Source organism: Bidens hawaiensis, unplaced genomic scaffold (genome assembly GCF_021521415.1).
Source record: "Bidens hawaiensis isolate Kalapana, Puna unplaced genomic scaffold, B.hawaiensis_p1.1 tig00000864_1, whole genome shotgun sequence".
Taxonomy (NCBI): domain Eukaryota; kingdom Viridiplantae; phylum Streptophyta; class Magnoliopsida; order Asterales; family Asteraceae; genus Bidens; species Bidens hawaiensis.
Genome location: NW_027491050.1, coordinates 1,816,338 through 1,829,470, shown reverse-complemented (window position 1 = coordinate 1,829,470; position 13,133 = coordinate 1,816,338). Strand labels below are relative to the sequence as shown.

The following is a 13,133-nucleotide window of genomic DNA, read 5'->3' as shown; positions in this document are numbered from 1 at the left end:
GAACTTAAGAAAGAGAGTGGTGTCAATTACACCAACTCCAACCGCTTTCATGAGCTTAGTCGCTTGGTTCCTCACTTGGTCACTCCTCTCGAGCGAACGATTGACAAATATGTTGCGGGTTTGCCTTTGCAAATCCTAGACTCGGTGATGAGTGGTAACACGAAAACACTCCATGACGCGATTACTCTAGCCGTGGCTCTCTCCAAAAAATCATGTGCCAAGCAGGTACTCTCTCGATCAAAGGTTCCAATAATCCTAATAAACGACCACACTCGAACCATCTTGCCACACTTAAGTGGACCCCCACCTCAATCCATGAATTACTCCATCTAGCCACTCTAAAAAGAAACACAAATCAAACCACCGAAACTATGTCATCAATCACCCATCTCAATCCCAATATCAATCCCTAGCTTCCCAAACAGAAAACCTAATATCGGTCCTCATCCTTTGTGCAACACGTCAACTCCATCACCCATCTTACTCTGATTGTCGTCAATGCTCAAAATGTAACCGCTTCGGTCACCTTAGCAATGTGTGACGTGAAGCCTCTCGTGGGCAACCCTCTCCACCAAGGTTTGCTCCGCCTAATCCTCAAAACCGCCCCCTGCCTTTTGCTCAAACTCCTCCTCAACTGAGAGATTGTTTCAATTGTGGAGACCTGAATCATTTCCGCAATGCTTGTCCCCGGCTCGCTTTTGCAAATCAAACCCAAACCATGCCTGCACCATACTACACACTCAAGCCTATCAAGTACAAACTTACCAACCTCAAGTCCCACAACTCATGGCTCCTCCGTTTCAAACGCTCCAAGCCATTCAAGCGACTCCTCCTCCTCCGCTCCCGCAAGCTCCATAAGACATCGACAGCAACCAAGGGCGTGCTTTTATGATGAATGCCAACCAAGCCCAACTTGCCAATGACATGGTGAACGATACATTTTTAGTAAATGAGCATTTAGCTTCAATTTTATTTGAAACCGGTGCCAATAGGAGTTTTATTTCTTTTAATTTGAATATATCCTTGTCGTACCCCGTACTAAACTTTCTTGACCCTTTTCTGTCGAGGTCGCTTAATCACCATCGATTCGGTCATCCGCAATTGCATCCTCACTCTTTGCAAACGTGAATTCTCGATCGACCTCATCCAATGCAAATGGGAAGTTTCTTTCACACCCCGAAAATCTTAATTAAACAGCGGAAGACTTTGACTAAGTCGTTTCGGGTCATGACAGACGTCATTTCAGCCAATCACAGTCAAATCTATATATAACACATTAGTTGGACTTTATTCAACCATCAGAGTTTTTACACGTGCCATAATACACGATTTTATTCAAATACAAGTCCAAACTTTGAAAAGTCAACAGTTTCCATTCAAACACAAACGTCATCTCTTCCCGCGCCCTCTACGAAGCTTCCACTTTTTCATTTACCTGAAAGACACATTTAAAATATTTTGTCAACGCAAGGTTGGTGAGTTCTCAATTTTTAAAACAATGTATTCTGAAAACAAATCTTTTCTTTGTTTAATTATTTCCATAAATGCCACTTCGTCCATACGGCCCGAAGTCAACTTTCATTGAAGTAGCGAAAATCGTGTTAACGACTTACAGTCGTATCAATATATATAATCCTCTTCGAATGCTTACGAAGGTAATCCATAATTCAAACTTTATCCAACATTTTATTATTGTAACAAGTGTATTAGTCATAAGTTTGCAAGAAATATGACACATGCAAGGAATTTAAATCTATAACCCGACACATACCAAACTTAAAATATTTGCCCCCAACATTTAAACAGAGCGACTGGTCGGCAGGCAGGGCGTCACCCCGATAGATCTATCAATATTTCTACGTTCCAATACAAGGTTAACGGTTATAACAACCGGGTAGTTGTTTCCTTACCTTCGCGTTCATACTTATTTAGGCAGTCGTTTCCTTACCTAAGTATTTCACGCCAATCTGATTTAACTCATTACATTTAATACAATGGTAAAAATAAAATGCTTACGAAATGTGTCTTTCCCCAAAAAACATTTATAAAACATTTAATTATTAAAACGAGGGGATTTGTGAGAAACTCACCTTCGGTAGGTACAGCGTCAGATATGTCCAAACACCTCGTGTCCTATTAATATAGTACACGCTTTTAATAATCTATGCATTTTAAGTTGTTCATTCAACTTAAAATATTTCACACAAACGTTTTGGTTTTCTTAAAACATTTCTTTTTATCTTTGTATAGTTCAAGTTTGAATGACTTGTTGGCAACTTTTAGTTCGTTTCAAGTCCAATTCATATTTTCACGCAAGCATACAAGTAGTCTAACTTAATTTTTAACTAGCAAATTTTATATGGCTAAATACAAGCATCAAGTAATAACACCACAATTATTATTATTATTATTATTATTATTATTATTATTATTCTAGAAAATAATGTTATATTATTTAATATTATCTAAATTTATATTCTAGCAATTATTAGTTGCAGGACTATTTTATAAAGTACAAGTTTTATAATATTATATTTCTAAGGTTATTTTCTCCGGTTCCGCGTTTAACGACGAACCGGTTAACTTTTCGGTTGTAAAAATCATTGTTTAAAGTTTAGAAAAACACTTCTTAGATAAAAATATATGTTTAATTAGTTATTTTGTAAAAACACCTTCTTTCGTATTTTTAGTTATAATTTTCACGGAAACAGAAATTTTAACGTTTTCGTATCAGTTTTTGAGGATCAAGTTTTTACCAACTTGTCCTTGTTATATACATTATTTTGAGTAATGTATATTATTTTTAGCTTTTAGGGGTTGTGCTAAAATAGTCTCGAAAACTGTGTCGTTTCATGTTAAAAAGTCGAACTTTTCAACCATTTAAGCTACCGACCAACAATCTAAGCCAAACGAATCACACTAAACAACTTATGCATCAATTATTGTCTATTACAATCCTTATAATTTACCAAAATTTCTAGATTTTGTTACTATTTATCATTCTTTGTTATCATCGTATCATGCCAAATTTCATCTTTACAATCATTCCATGTATAAATGCAAGTTTCTAACATAAATACGTAGTTATTTATAAATGATTATGAACATGTGACATTTATCATTATCATTTCATCAACCAAGTTAGTATGCATAATATTAAAGTGTTATATTTATATCATACACAAACAACCTAACATTATCAATTCAAACTAGAAACTTTTAGCTTTAAAAAAATCAAAAAAATAAAAGTTTCTATTTCTAGCATATCATCCTAACCTTACCGTTTTTCCAACATTTTACCAACACCCTTTTAATCCAAGTAATGTCACCAAGTATCAATTTACAACTTATTTTATGTATAAAAAGTTTCTAACATGGACCTAAATATCAAAACAAATTTTCAAGTAATAAACAAAACTAATATAAATATTCACCCAAATTCTCTTTCCTCTTTCTCTCAACACTCAAAACTCATTTCCTTTTGTTTTTATGAAGTTTCATCAAATAGCTTCAAGAATCAATCAAATGAGCATGTTTATCATCTAAATCAACATTATTTATGAAGGATTTAAACAAAAATAAGTTACACATATGTGTGTAGGTGGGTGTTCGACACTCTCCTTCTACACACAGTCCATACACACATTCACCATCCTTCATTTTTAAGTACAATTCCCTGATTATTTGTGTGAAATATTAAGTAGAAAAGCTAAACTATTGAGATTTCTTAAGTTTTTACCTTAGGTTTTTGGGTAAAAAGGAAGATGAAGATGATAAAAGTCTTTAAGTGGGTGCTTGATTTTGAGTCTCCTAAAGCTTCCTTAAAGTGTTTCTATCCTTCTTGTTGGCTCTTAATTCATCCTTAAACCTTCATGTTAGCTTAGATCTTGATTGTTCTTGAGTGCTCTATGATGTGGTGAAAAAAAAACAAAAAAATGAAAATGATGGTGGGTGGGTGGGTGGGGTGACCGATGGTTATTAAGGAGAAAGGAAGAGTAGGTTGATTGATTTGATATGTGGAAGGTTTATAGAGATGTAGGTTGAGTTGCTGAAAGATACATGTACACACAATATCACTTAGGCTCATGATTAGGATTATTATATGAAAAACAATGGGTGGGAACGTGGTGATGGATAGGTTTGGGTGGGCTATTGTAAAGGGATTTTGCATTTTGTAGGTGATTTAGCAAAGTTTTAAATTTCCTAGTTTACGTTTTACGAATTTTAACTAATCAAACAAACTCCGTTTCTAATAAATTTTATCAGATTTGATCCGATATTGAATTCCTGACAATACGAGCTAAAGAAACTAAATTTTGGTGGTGATTGGTTCCGGGTTCATACAGTGCCCGACATTGGCTATTGAACCGCCAACTTTTTAAATATTTCAAATCGAACCTTCTAAAAATAAGTTTATAACTTATTACTAATGTTTTTATCATAATAATAATTTTTGAGTTATTCCAGATACTTTGGACATTTAACTTTTGTTTTTAAGTTGTCGCCGGCGTTTATTTCGCGTAGTGTCAGCTGCGCGACAAAGTTGATCTTTCCGAGCATAAATAAATATATCACACGTATTTGGAATTTTTGGACTAAAATAATGTTGCTTTATTTATTATATTACTTTATTTACATAAGCACGATTATATTAGTTGCGGGATTAGACTAAGTTTTAGCCGGGTGTCACAGTTTCGACATCATAATAGGCATGGATTAGTTATTGCATCTGGTCGAAGTTGTTTGTTATGACAAGTTCATTAAAATTCAGCTCGCCAGCGGTAAAACTCTCAAGATCTTTGGCAAAACGTCTCCCAAAAAGCTCAACCTCCTATCTTACTCTCAATCTCAAAAGTACATGCGTCAAAAGTACATCCCATTCCTAGATCAAGAGTGGCAAAAGACCCCGAAGAAAGAAAAATCCAAGAATTGTCATTGTTTGTAATTTTCCAGACGTTTTTCCCGACGACGTCTCTAGTCTTCCACTAATCCGTCCGGTTTAATTTTTAATCGACCTGGTGCCCGGAGAAACTCCCCTAGCCAAGGCTCCCTATCATTTAGCTCCTTTGTAAATGCAAGAATTATCAAACCAACTTCAAGAACTCTCTGATAAGGGCTTTATCCGTCCGAGCTCCTCTCCTTGGGACGCACCCGTTCTCTTCGTGAAAAAGAATTATGGATCATTTCATATGTGTATCGACTACCATGAGCTCAATAAACTCACCATAAAAAATCGTTACCTTTTACATCAATCGACGACCTCTTTGATCAACTCCAATGCACAACTTGTTTCTCCAAAATCAATCTTCAATCGGGGTATCATCAATTACGTTTTCACAAAGATGGCATCCCAAAAACTGCTTTTCGTACTTGATATGGACATTACGAGTTCAAGGTTATGCCTTTCAGATTAACCAATGCACCCGCGGTATTTATGGATCTCATGAACCGCGTTTACAAACCATTCTTGAACAAATTTTAATTGTATTTATTGATGGCATCCTCATCTTTTCCAAAACCGAAGCCGAACATGGGCATCATTTACGTTCCATTCTCGATCTCCTAAGAAAAGAACAACTCTATGCCAAGTTCTCAAAATGTGAATTTTGGCTAAAGGAAGTTCAATTTTTGGGTCACATCGTTAACGATAAAGGTATTTATGTTGATCCCGCCAAAATTGAGATCGTAAAATATTGGAAAACTCCATCCACACCTACAGAAGTTTTATCTTTCCTAGGTTTGGCCGGGTATTATCGGGGATTCATTCTAAACTTCTCGAAAATCGCGTTACCCCTCACCGCATTAACTCATAAGGGAAAACCTTACGAATGAGGACCAAAACAAGAAGAAGTTTTCCAAACTCTAAAATATATGCTTTGCAATGCTCCCACCTTAGCCCTTCCCGAAGGAAACGACGACTTTATTGTATTTTGTGATGCATGCAACCAAGGTCTCAGTTGCGTTCTCATGCAACAAGGTCAAAGTTATCGCTTATGCCTCAAGGCAACTTAAAGTTCACGAGAAGAATTAAACAACTCATGATCTCGTAGTTGTTGACGTCGTTTTTGCTCTAAAAATTTGGAGGCACTATCTTTAGGGAATGAAAAGTGTGTGGTATTCACCGATCATAAAAGTATTCAACACATTTTCGACCAAAAAGATCTCAACATGAGACAATGACGATGGGCCGAATTACTTAGCGACGATGATTGCGAAATTCGCTACCATTCCGATAAAGCGAATGTCATGGCCGATGCCCTTAGTCGCAAGGTTAATGTGAAATCCATTCTACTTAATAGCATCATCATCCAAACCGATCTTCAAAACCGAATCTATGAAGCTAATGCACCTTCGTTGATGAAGGAAACATGTACGACGAAATGTCGTGTGTAGCCGAACTTCAACTCGAAACCAAACCCGATGGCTAGCTTTACTTTCTCAACCGTTTATGGGTTCCTAATCACGAAAAATTCGTACTTTCATTCTTGACGAGGCTCATAAGTCAAGATATTATGTACATCCGGTGCGGATAAAATGTACTTCGTTCATCGTTCTATCTATTGGTGGCCCGGTATGAAGAAAGGCGTGGCACTTTACGTTTGAAAATGTCCTGCATGCTCGAAGGTTAAAGTTGAACACTGAAAACCTTTTGGTTTACTCGAGCAACCACCGATTCCCGTTTGGAAATGGGAAGACATTGGCATGGACTTTATCACCAAAATGATAGTATTTGGATAATCATCGATCGATTAACCAATTCGGATCACTTCATTACGATCCGAGAGAAGTATTCCGTGGAATAACTCGCTCAAATCTATGTTCGTGAAATCATGTGCCACCATGGTATACCATTGACCATTATCTCTGATCGTGATGCTCGTTTCACCTCACATTTTTGGAAATCACTTCAAGATGCTTTGAGAACTCGCCTTGATCTTAGTACCGCATATCATCCTCAAACTGATGGCCAATCCGAGCATACAATCCAAACCCTTGAGGATATGTTTCGATCATGTGTACTTGATTTTGGAGGAAATTGGGATTCTCATATTCCGTTTATTGAGTTCTCATAAAATAATAGCTTCCATTCTAGTATTGGTATGGCTCCATTTGAAGCTCTCTATGGTCTCAAGTGTCGTTCTCCAATTTCCTCTTAAAAAGCTTAAGCTTTCTCAGAGAAGCCTTTGGCTGCCTATAAAAGGAACATTTCAGCCAAATGTATTCCCATTATCATCCACTCTATTTCTCACTACTCTCTCATCATACTTACTCCTACAATCTCATTATCATATCATATCACTGATTCTCACGCCGGATGTTGATTGTAGAATATCCCCCTCATATAGTGAGACTAACCGGTCGTGTTTGCTTTGATCTTAGCAGGTTAGGAAGCTTTGTTACTGACATACTCTTGAATCGCCATACCTTTATTATTAGCTATACTCGTAGCAAAAAAAACCAAAGCAAGAAACAGGACATGAACCAAAGAGGATATAGATGGGAAAAGTGAGCATTGTCCAAATTAAATTTGTAACTTTAACCAAATAATAATATAAGCGGAAAAAGGAGGGAAAAAAACCGAACATTACTACTAGAGTTGATGAAATGTTAAAGCGCGTTTGGTGCAAACCTAACCTCACAGGCCAGTGAAACTCTTATACAGACTTATGAGATACCCTCTCCCTAATTGTGGAGGGAAAACCGCGTGATCTCATGTATATATAGTCAAACGTAATAGTTATACAAAGTGGCATTAAAGCTACGGTTCACCTCTTAATTGAATTGTTGAGATTAAACCAACGCATTTTAGCTCAGTCAATCAAATTAAGTTTATTTTTAAATGACAAACTCACACATACCTTTCTAAAGCTACATTCAAATACACATCACTTTTCGTCATAAGGTTAAAACTGTCAACCTACTAAAGTAATAAGTTAAAATAGGATATAGTCTATGCCAGAAACAACGATATATTACATTACCCTTTGTTTAATGTTGAAGGAGTGGTATGATCGGTTGAATGTTTTCAACTTTGCAGCTACGGTGATGAAGGTTAGAAAGACTATGAAGGTTTGGAGGCTGGTGGTTGTTTTCATTTCATGGGGTCGTGGAACTGGAAATAGACACGGCGGCGGCGGCAGTGGGTATCCGGCGTTACGATTTGTGAGATGAGAGAGAAATAGGAATTTAGATTGGCGAGTATGGGCTTCAGTTTTTATGATTTTGAATAAGTTAATAGGGGTTGAGTGCTGTTGCTCGGAAATAATAATAATAATAAGTTATTATTATTATAAAGATCATGTGTTAATTGGTATTAATCATTACTTGCGGTCTAGTGATAGGAGGCTTGATTCCTTTAATTTAGATTCAAGTTAGTTGATTACTTGTGTCACTTTTAGTGAATTAAGACAATGTAGGATTTAAGCTAAGTTTGTATAAGGTTGTCAGTTTGAATCTCGAGCTCACCTTGGTTTTCATTTCATCGTGTGTTGTGTCAAAGAGTTCTGCTTTTTTGTGACGGCACAACGACTGTCAAGTGGCAACTGACGATATGATTTCGCAGAGGTATACCCAAGCCAAACTCTGAAGTCAGCTATGCCCGATTAAGACAACATAGTTTTGTCAGAGTAAGGCGACGAGACCCTCTAATTTAAAGAGTGTATTAGCCTAAACACAAGTTGTCTTAAAAAAAATAAATAAAATAAAGATCAAGTTTTGTTTGGTGTTGATATTTTTGTATTTTGTTCCTAAATTGGACTGGTTTGGTTAGAAATAGTTGGTAATTGAGATGGAGACTCGATTGAGGTATGGTTTGAAGTTAAATGTCGTTTATATTGTTGAAATTGTAATAATTTTTTTGAGTTTCTCATTGTAAACATCCCTAGAAACCTTAGCCAACTCTGAACTCAAATTCCAAAACCACGCCAAAGTTAGCCTAGATGCGTTGCAAGTCACACCCGACACCGCCAACAGCAACGTCTTCGACCTCCGGAGCCGGAAGAGTCATGCTCCGTCGGAACTTTAAACTTTGGGACGCCGACGCCGCCGTTGCCTCGTTTAACACCTCCTTTCTCGTCAACATTTATCCACAAAATGGCTCCGCTGCCTAAGGCTTGGCGTTCTTAATCGCCCCCACCTTCGACATCCCCGATAACAGGTTATTACTTCTAGACAACGTAACTATATAACTAGTCTATAATAATATTACTCACTACTTCCCATTCAAAGTGTTGTCTTGTTAAAAAAGGTGTCATAGTTTGAAAAACACAAAGATTAAGATAGATTGAATTATTATCTTGTTGTCCGCTTGTCTTCTGTTTCGATGTAATCCAATAAACAATTTATAATTGAGAAAAAAAGTTTAAGTGAAAAACTTACCAAATGATAATAATGTCTTTTGGAAATTGGGTCCACCAATATTGTTTATTAATGCTAGCTGTGTATGCTTAAGGATAAACTTAAAAATTGACTAATAAATTTTGGAAATAAACATTTATTATTGAACAAATAAAAAAGAAAATATGAACGATTTTAATGTGACGGACGTCCAAAAATTGAATATTACAATTCTATGCTTTTGGTTTTACCACAGCTACGGTCAGTATCTGGGGCTGACAAACGCCACCATAGACAACAAAGCCACCAAAGGTATCGTTGCGGTCGAGCTCGACACGTTCAAGCAACCATTCGATATTGATAACAACCATATCGGACTCGATATCCACTCGGTCCAATCGGTGGTATCGAAGCCGTTAACGCCGGAGAACATTACTCTGGTCCCCGATGCGAGTACTCCGGCGTTTCACAACGTTTGGATCCAACACTCCGGCGTCGAGAAGATTATTCGGGTTTACATCGCGGATCAACCGGAAAAAACCTCACCGACCCCACCCATGCCGGAAACCCCAATTATCGAATACAGTCTCGATCTCCGAAAGGCTGTTAGCCGGGAGTCATACATCGGTTTTGCGGCCTCAACCGGAACTCAATTCGAGCTGAACTGCGTGTTGCGGTGGAATACATACACGGCCCGAAGAGTCCGGTGATGGCTCGGTGTTGGGATTCCGGTGGTGGTGGCGTTGGCGGTGTATTTCGGTTATTATTTGTACAAGAAGAGATTGTCGAATACGCTTCATGGCCATCAACCACAACACCACCTCTACTATCACACAATTTATTTTTAGTTGAGAATCGTACTCGAATCCTTGTTTTGTTTATTGGTATTGCTTAATTATTATTTTTTTGTTTTATATGCATGTAAGTTGTTAGATGAAATGCTTTATATCATTTATCTTGAATCACTTACTCCAGTAAGTAGATAGAACAATACATTATGCATAAGTTGCAAGTGATGTTGCATATCCGCCTTTAAACTTTAAATGTATAGCAATATCAAACTCGTGTGTCGCGGTGGGCGTAAAGTTTTTTTGTTTCAATTACTCACTACATCAAACAAATAAGAGAGCCCAAAAATATAGCCGTAGTATAAGCAAAACAATATCGATACGTATTTTTTTTTTTTGTTATATAAGTTCTAAAATCATGCAATCAAACCCACTTGCTGCGACGTACCAAACCAAAAATAAAACATATAATGTGTTCGGAAAATTGGTTAGTCAATTATGTAAGTCATTTAAAAAAAGTATACATATGTAAATACTGAAAAAAAAATAAAGAAAATAAAAAGTGTAATAAAAAAAGAAGAAAGTTGTGGACCAAAGAGGATTAAGTGAATGAAAATCAATGATACAAATTTTATTTTACAATGTACAACTATATAAGGACACCATAGTTGCAAATTGTATATATAATAATCAACATATTTACACTTTTTCTTTAATTGTTTAATTAAAGTTATTATGACAGATTATAAAATGTAAAGTATATAATTGTTGTGTCGTCACTAATAATTGAATCAAATTTGGTTTTGATTAATATATCAAATAAAAAATTATTATTTATTATTATTGTTGCTGTATGTATAATAATATTTCATTTTCAAGCCTAGGCCTACAAGTATTGTTTTTATTGTTGGGTAGAATGTTTTATTTTATGTTCTTTGGACCTAAATTTGATGAACCGCCGGCCAGCTCCTTATTATCCTCATCCTAGTTTTAGTTTATTTACAAAATAATTTAAATCTGTATTATTATTATTAGTTCCATAACTTATTTTATCAGGATGGTGTCACAAGAACGGGAAGCTCTTACTTGTGTACGAGTACATGCAAAAAGGTAGTCTAGACATGCACCTATTCGCCGTGACCGGTGAGCCGCTGAGCTCCCTACGTCGCAAGATCTTAACCGGTGTAGCCTCGGCTCTCCACTACCTTCACTATGAATACGACCAAAAGGTCGTCCACCGGGACATTAAAGCGAGTAACATAATGCTGGATTCTGACTTTAACGCGCGTCTCGGTGACTTTGGTCTTGCACGCGCTATCGACAATGAAAAAACGTCATACACAGGCTGAAGGCGTGCTAGGGACTGTGGGTTACATAGCGCCCGAATGCTTCCACACGGGAAAAGCGACTCAACATTCGGATATCTATGCGTTTGGTTCGTTGTTGATAGAGGTTGTGTCAGGCCAACGCCCTAGGACAAAAGTCAATGGGTTCCAGTTCATGGTTGACTACGTGTGGTCGTTGTATCGAGAAGGTCGGATATTGGATGTGGTCGATAAACGGATAATTATGACCCAGATGAAGCGCAACGGTTCTTGTTGCTCGGTCTAGCTTGCTCGCACCCGATAGCTAGTGAGAGGCCGAAGACACATGCGATTGTGCAGATACTAGCGGGATCCATGGAAGTACCACGGGTCCCGCCTTTCAAGCCGGCCTTCGTGCGGCCTGCAATGATGCCTATTGATGATTTGTCACAAGCTACATCGATTGACACGACCCCACTTTCGATTAATCAATATGAGACCGATTGGAGTCCGATGAGTCGGGAAAATCACTCGGGACATACGGATCGGTCCATTGTTTAGTTTTGTTATGGATTGTTCATGTTTTTTTTTGTTTTACATTTTGGTTGTAAGAGAAAAATGGCTTGCTTTGTGTGGAGTCAAAAGCGTTTCATAGTTTTATAATTAAACTTGGTTGCTTATAGGGACAAATGATGGCGGGACAAATGATGGCCTGCTTTAGGGACAAAATTATTTTGTTTATAGGGACAAACTTGGTTGCAGGATAAAAATGGCCTGCTTTAGGGACAAATTATGCTCGTGCATAGATTTGATTGGCTGTTTTCTTTTCTCTTTTTTTATATATTTTCTCTTTTTTTTATATATAATCTAACTAAACAAAAATAGTCCATTTGATAAGTAAGATTCTCAAAATAATTCTACTTTTTTTTTGTAGATTTCAAAAATAGAAAATCTTTAAAATTATCCATCTATAAAATGAGATTCTAAATTTGTCCCTCCAAACTCAAGTTTTCAGTTTTGTTCCATAGTTATCTTGTCACCATCGACATGTTAGAAAATATCGACGACGCGTTACTAAGCGAACCGGAGAACGACACATGGCCGGAATAGGTCGTCTACGATGTGTTATCGAGGCCATTTCATCGCAGACGATTTGCTATACATGTTCTTGTTCACGATGTCAATGCCGGGCTGCCATACTTAACATCCGTGTTCACATCGCCGGCAACGGCTTACCGGATATCATGGCCGGCGACTTGTTGACAAAACATAGAGTTGAAGATGCATTTCTGGTGCTAACGCAAGGTTGAAGATGAATTTCCGGTGCTAACGTAGGGTCGACGATGCGTTACGTATAACTTGTCGTGTTTCACATATTTTTTATTAACGCGTCGTGTCCTATCCTCTTCACCGCCAACATGTCGTTACATACCTATGTTTACATCCAACAAGTTGTGGCACAATACTAGATCAGATTATATCCAATTTCTAAACCTTAATCAGAGCTTAAAGTATGAAATCTCTAAAGTCAAAAACCAAAATCAAAATCAAACGTCGTTGAACATCAATAATCTTCAAAATTGATCAAAAAATGATGATTTAATCAATCAAATTGATGTGTAGAAGGATTAAGATTCATCAAACGATTATGAAATTGCAGAATACTATACTCAATTGAGCTCTGGTTACTGTTCAAAATATTACG

At 37.0% G+C, this 13,133-nt stretch overlaps 1 pseudogene across 1 annotated transcript; it reads left to right on the top strand.

Moving 5' to 3' along the window:
- Positions 1 to 6,830: 6,830 nt before the first annotated feature.
- LOC143543294 (putative L-type lectin-domain containing receptor kinase S.5) lies at positions 6,831 to 11,989 on the top strand (annotated as a pseudogene). The gene is made up of 6 exons (XR_013137050.1): positions 6,831 to 7,016; positions 8,002 to 8,163; positions 8,882 to 9,157; positions 9,593 to 10,037; positions 10,263 to 10,314; positions 11,181 to 11,989. The product of XR_013137050.1 is annotated as a putative L-type lectin-domain containing receptor kinase S.5 (transcript).
- Positions 11,990 to 13,133: the final 1,144 nt, after the last annotated feature.